The 6,230-nt window shown below is 36.7% G+C and overlaps 1 non-coding gene across 1 annotated transcript; it reads left to right on the top strand.

Annotated features, from left to right (window-relative positions):
* Nucleotides 1–895: 895 nt before the first annotated feature.
* On the top strand, nt 896–1,002 carry LOC117281625 (small nucleolar RNA R71). The gene has a single exon (XR_004512253.1). It is a non-coding gene; the product is annotated as a small nucleolar RNA R71 (small nucleolar RNA).
* The last annotated feature ends 5,228 nt before the right edge of the window (nt 1,003–6,230 follow it).

Here is a 6,230-nt window from a genome sequence, read left to right as displayed (position 1 = left end):
TTCTTCCTTCTTCTTCTTCTTGTCAGTTTTCATCGGGCCTTTATTCTTTTTATCAACATCATTCTTCAGTTGCTCCCCACTTTCTTTTTCAAGTATCACCTCTTTTTGGATTGGGGTGGGCTCTTTCAGCCCTTGCCTACTTCTCAGAGTTACAACATTCATTGTTTCTTTGGGATTCTTTTCAGTGTCAGTAGGGAGAGTGCCTGGAACCCGCTTAGATAATATTGTTGTAATCTGTCCCACTTGTCTCTCCAGGTTTCGCAAACCAGTGCCCAATTCTTTGATAGTTGCTCCATGAGCGTCCAACCTCTCATCTGTCTTGATAATGAAAGCCTTCATTAGATCCTCTAGACCAAGCTGAATGGGTTGTTGAGGCTAAAATTGCTGCCTGTGTTGATTTTGGTATGCTGGAGCTCTTTGTCCCTACAGTCTAGAGTTATTTGGTTGCCAAGCATTCGTAGTACCTCCAGGTGAACTCCATGAAAAATTGGGGTGCCTCTGACCCATTGCATTGAAATTGTAGTTTCCCACAGCATTTACTTCCTCAGTTGAGGCTTGACACTCATGAGTAGGGTGTCCTCTTCCACATATATCACAAGATATGTGAGGCTCACTTTGTATCGAGGCTAAGGTTAGCTTCTTTATCTCTTTTGCCATAACATCAAGTTATACCTGCAGAGATGTGATAGCATCGACATGGTGAACACCAGTTGATCTTCTTCTTACCGCACTCTCAGAGGGCCATTGATTAGAATCTTTAGATAACTCATTAAGAATTGCAACTATCTTCTTTAGAGTCTTCTTCATCAACGGGCCTCCAGTTGCATTGCGCAATACTCTACGTGAGGACGGTGTCAATCCATCCCAAAAGTCCTGAAGTTGCATCCAGAGTTCAATTCCATTATGTTGACACTTTTGAACAATCTCCTTAAACCTCTCCCATGCTTCAAAAATAGTTTCTGTCTCTTTCTAGCAGAAGTTATGGAATTCTCTTCTAAAGTTGCCTGTTTTAGCTGAGGAGAAATATTTATCATGGAATTTTCTGGTCATCTCCTCCCATGTTCTAATCGAACATGTGGGTAAGCTTCGAAGCCACTGTATTGCATCATCTTTGAGTGTAAAGGGGATGCCCTCAAGTACACTGCATCTCGAGACACACCATTGTATTGAAAGGTATTCATAATCTCCTCGAAGTCCATTAGATGTGTGTTTGGATCTTCGTTTGGTTTCCCTCTGAAGACACAACAATTATGAAGAGTTCGAAGCAACCCTTGCTTCAACTCGAAATTGTTTGCTGCAATTGGAGGTGGTCTAAACTTGATAAACCCTAATTATAGACCGGTCTAGCATAATCGCCAAGTGGTCTTCTAGGCATGGGAGCTATATTTCTGAACTGGTATGCACCCAAGTGTTGATTTTGAGCAATTCTATGACCCCTTCTTCTTCGTAGATAATATATGCATCTCTAATAGCTGCTTCTTCAGCATCCCGTGCAGTTTGTTCGCGTCATTGGGCTGCTTCTATCGCAGCCAAATCTACATTATCATCACCGTTTCCAACCATATCTTCTTTGGTTTAGGATTACCCAACTTTTCTAGCGTCTCGGTGAGATTATTTCCTTCCTCAGTTGTCGCAGTTGTTTTTCAATTTCTAGCTCGTATGGTAGCACTTATTTAGCAGAAGCTCGAGTCATGCGCCAATCTTACCCTGTAACATGCTCACAATCAAAGAACAACAACCGTAAAAAGAGAAAAAAAATTATAATTAAATAAAAAAAATTCCTGAATTAGCACTACAAACTATTTCAAACACTATTGATAGCCAATCCCCGGCAACGACGCCAAAAATTTGACGAGCTCGAAACACACACTTAAATTATGCTCGCTACTCAAAGATAGTATCGTATAATATCGTATCCACATGGATTGCAGTTAAATTGTACTTTCGTAGTTTCTAGCTGGATTGCTATCTAGGAGAATCAAAATTTGAGATTTTTATGATTAATAACTAAAATTAACTAAGAATCTAAAGCTATTGACTAATGACTATCGCAACAAAGGTAAACAATAAAGTTATCAATGGGAGAAAATATGGGTTGATAGGATAGGTGCAAGATAAATATTTGGGATCTAACTCTAGGTAATTCACTTCTAATATTTAAGCGAGTCTCTCGAATTCATTCAATTATCAGTTCAACCGTTCAGCAAAAACTCCTCTCTCGATTAAGTCTTAACCTCACAAGATGAACCAATTTAAGCACGTGAATATATGCAATAATGCGTAGTGGATTGGTCTTTAGGAGAACCTCTTTCGATTATCCTCCTAACTAGGTTTAATCAATGACTCAACTAGCCTCTTTCGATTACTTTGAAGAATCTATGAACTCAACCAACAATATAATACAAAGATATCACAAGTTATGTCTCTCTCGATTACATGAACAAGTGAATATAGATGCAACAATTAAATCATTCAAGAACGATTCAATACATAAAACTAGAGTTATAATCCACAAACAATCATCAATACACCAAATCCATCAAACCCTAAAGAGAACTACTCCATAGATATGGAGCAACTCATCATAAATAAAATTAAAGTAATGAAAAACATAAATTCAATCCAATCTCGAGTCTCGAGTGAGGAAGGAATGATGAGATTCTTGTGCTTTTGCTCTTCCAACTCCTCCTTTGCCTTCTTAGGTCTAAAGTATGTCCAAAAGTCCAGAAAATAAAGTTTTTTCATGTATTTATACCAAGTAGGGTCAGACCCAGACGAAATCACATTTTCCTAGCCGAAATATGATATTTACTCTATAAAAAATACATAGGCGCGCCGCATGGGCTGACGTGCAATGCAGGGCATTAGTGGGGAAATCCAGAGAGCTGATTTTTTTCACTTTGCAGGAATTTTGCACTAGCTCCCCGTGCCCCGCTATGCATAGCGCGAGGTGGTAGTGCAATTTTCTAAAAGTACGGATCAAACTTCGATTTTTGACGTCCAAACTTGGTCCTCAACCCCCGAACACGATCCCGGCTTAATCTCTTGGGCTTTTACTCAGACTTCAAAGCTCCAAATCGCTCGAATTCATTCTATAACATCTAAATAGCTTGGAATCACTCCTACAAGGCATAAAACACACAATAAGTGCAAGACACTACCAATTAAAGCTCAAAACAAGTAAAGTGTAGTGAATTAGAGTGCAATAAGCGACTAAAATACGAGATTATAGCCTACCATCAACACCCCATACTTAAACCATTGCTCATCCTCGAGTAATCAAACTACACTTCACATAGAACACGACTTTTTTTTAACAACTCTCATAACTCATCACACAAAGAATATTTAAAACAGATTAAGTACAATACCGTAACATCCTAGCCTCGAAATTTGACTCAAAAACACCACGCATTATTTATAACCCGCTCACTTACTCTAACATAGAGGTCAAGCATTTTCTTTTATTCGGGAATCAAGTGCCCTCACACAACAATAGAGAGTAGTTCCACACAATAGAAATTAAGAACAATTAGAAACTCAAGATAGAGAGAATTCGCTCACTCTCAGAAACAATATTCATATGCCATAAAAGACGTACCATAAGCTTGCCCGTAGTGTACTACTCTACTAATTGAGATCATTCAGTCAAGGATCAAGTAAGACTTTAACTGGTTATTATGTAGGCTGCTGGATGGGTAGGATAAATTTAGATATAAGGGTGACTACACCTCCCTAAGCACTTTAATACATACATTTCATTGTCAAAATCCCATACTTATGTCAAACCAAAACTTCACCTTCACAATCAATATACATTAACTCCCTACTTCTTTAAGCACAATTACATCAAGTTACCACTATCAAATAATATTTTTGCACAACAATATAATTATTTTTATTTTTTTTCAATTCAAGTGGCTCTTACTTTTTCAATACAATGCACTTTTCTCCTTAGTTCAATAGTTCCGCTCAAAAGCCAAACCAACCACCCCACACTTCACTTTTACAAAGTTTATAACAAATTTAAGTGCTCACGAGAGGTATAAGGTTCAAATATATGGTCAATTTAAGCAAATGGGTAAGGCTTGTAATGTGGTTGCCAAAGAAATATGATTACAAGGTCAAAAAGGTTAATTAAGATACATAACAATTAAGTGGGTAAGAGCATATCATTGGCTCAACAAAGAAATGCTTAAATCTGCAGGTGGTGGGGATTGTCAGGATGTTAGAGTGTATTCGGGGTGACGGGAGAGAGGATAAGGAGACAAGGAGGGTTCAGTGGATTCTACTCTTCAGCTATGATCCATCATGGCGGAGGCTAGAGCAGTCGGTCAGTCCAGTCCGCACTTCAGACTACTCATGGTGCTCCAGTTAGTCACGGTACTCATGTGAGGCGGTCATATTTTAGTGCACCACCGGCATGGGGTTCCTACAACGGTTATCCCAATTATCCGACACGGACTCAGTGCGAGCATCCACACTCACAAAGGGGTTGTATGAGTGTGGTGATACTAGGCACATTATTAGAGATTGTCCTAGACTCGGGAAGGGCGTATTTCATCAGATCACTCACGCTATGGGCTCCATTCCAGTTGCTACTCCATCCGCACAGTCAATTAGGGATGGAAGACAGACATGTAGAGGGCGCCCTAGAGGGGAGGCCCAGCCCGTTGATATGCTTTCAATGGCTGGGCATGTGCGAAAATTTGAGAATGTAATTACCAACTAAATCATTATCCTTCCCAAAATGATACGTTAACTTCAATAAATTCAACTAATCTAGATCTTATATAAATAATCAACATCATCATATTTATATTACAGACTTTGGCCGTTAGTAATAGGTATAGTAGCACTTGTTCAGTGTTGACATCCCAACCCTCTTACTTGAAGTTTTAATCACACATACGAACTCGATCAAATCATAAATTTCAAACCCTCGAACTATTGGCAAAGCTTATGTAGTCATTGTTTTGCTGAGTCGGCAAAACGTGTGATTACACGCTTATAAAAGCAACTAATGGTATTAATCTTTACGAAAAAGGGCAAAAAATATCCCTAAGGTATTAAAAATGGCTCAATTTTGCCTTCCTTCCACCTATTGGGCCATAAATGCTCTTAACGTTAGTTTTTGGGCTCAAACTTACCCCTATATCTAATAGAATGGCCAACAATACCCCTAACGTATTGAAAATGGATCAAAAATACCCTCCGTTAACCTTTTTGGTCCGCAAATGCCCCTAACATTTATTTTTTGGGCTCAAACTTACCCCTATATCTAACAGAACTAACCTGGTTAATTTTTCGACTTTAACTTCGCCATGTGGCATTTTCTTAATCCGCTACATGTATTATTTGTATTAAATTAACCCACCCGTATCTTTTAAAATATTCAACGACCCTAACCCGCTCCTATATATTTGGACGGTCGGCTAAAAATAATTATATTCGCTAATGAAATATATAAAAAATATACATTGATTATATATAAAAATATGTATATTATATATTAATATTTTATTATATATTTTACATGATATTATTTTTAGGAGAAATTATACGGTGTAGTTTTTCCTATTAATTATGATCTATAACTCTAATTTATTAAGCAAATATGACAATGGAACGACAGCTTTTTGCTAATATTTTAGTTTTATTGTTACATATTAAAACACTATTAGTTCCCATTGAAAAGATCATGTAAAGTCCATTAACGTGCTAAGCAGTTGGGTATGTATATAATTAAAGGTTTTAAATAATTTTCTTTCCATCTGTTTCTTTGCTTCTCCTTTAGAATCATATAAATAGAACATTATCATTTTTATGTTTGCAAATTAAAATTTATATTCGTTAAACTTGTTAAGATTTGCAAAAATTGAAGGAAAAACTACACCGTATAATTTCTCCTAAAAATAATATCATGTAAAATATATATTAAAATATTAATGTATAATATACATATTTTTATATATAATTAATGTATATTTTTTTATATATTTAACTAGCAAATGTAATTATTTTTAGTTGACCGTCCAAATATATAGGAGCGGGTTAGGGTCGTTAGGTATTTTAAAAGATATATGTGGATTTATTTAATATAAATAATACACGTGGCAGATTAAGAAAATGCCACATGGCGAAGTTAAAGTTAAAAAATTGATAATTCTGTTATATATAGGGGTAAGTACAATAGGTGGAAGGATGGCAAAATTGAGCCATTTTCAATA

This window comes from Nicotiana tomentosiformis, chromosome 9, assembly GCF_000390325.3.
Source record: "Nicotiana tomentosiformis chromosome 9, ASM39032v3, whole genome shotgun sequence".
Taxonomy (NCBI): Eukaryota; Viridiplantae; Streptophyta; class Magnoliopsida; order Solanales; family Solanaceae; genus Nicotiana; species Nicotiana tomentosiformis.
Note: the sequence above shows the minus strand (reverse complement) of the source record. Positions and strands in the feature narration are given on the sequence as shown.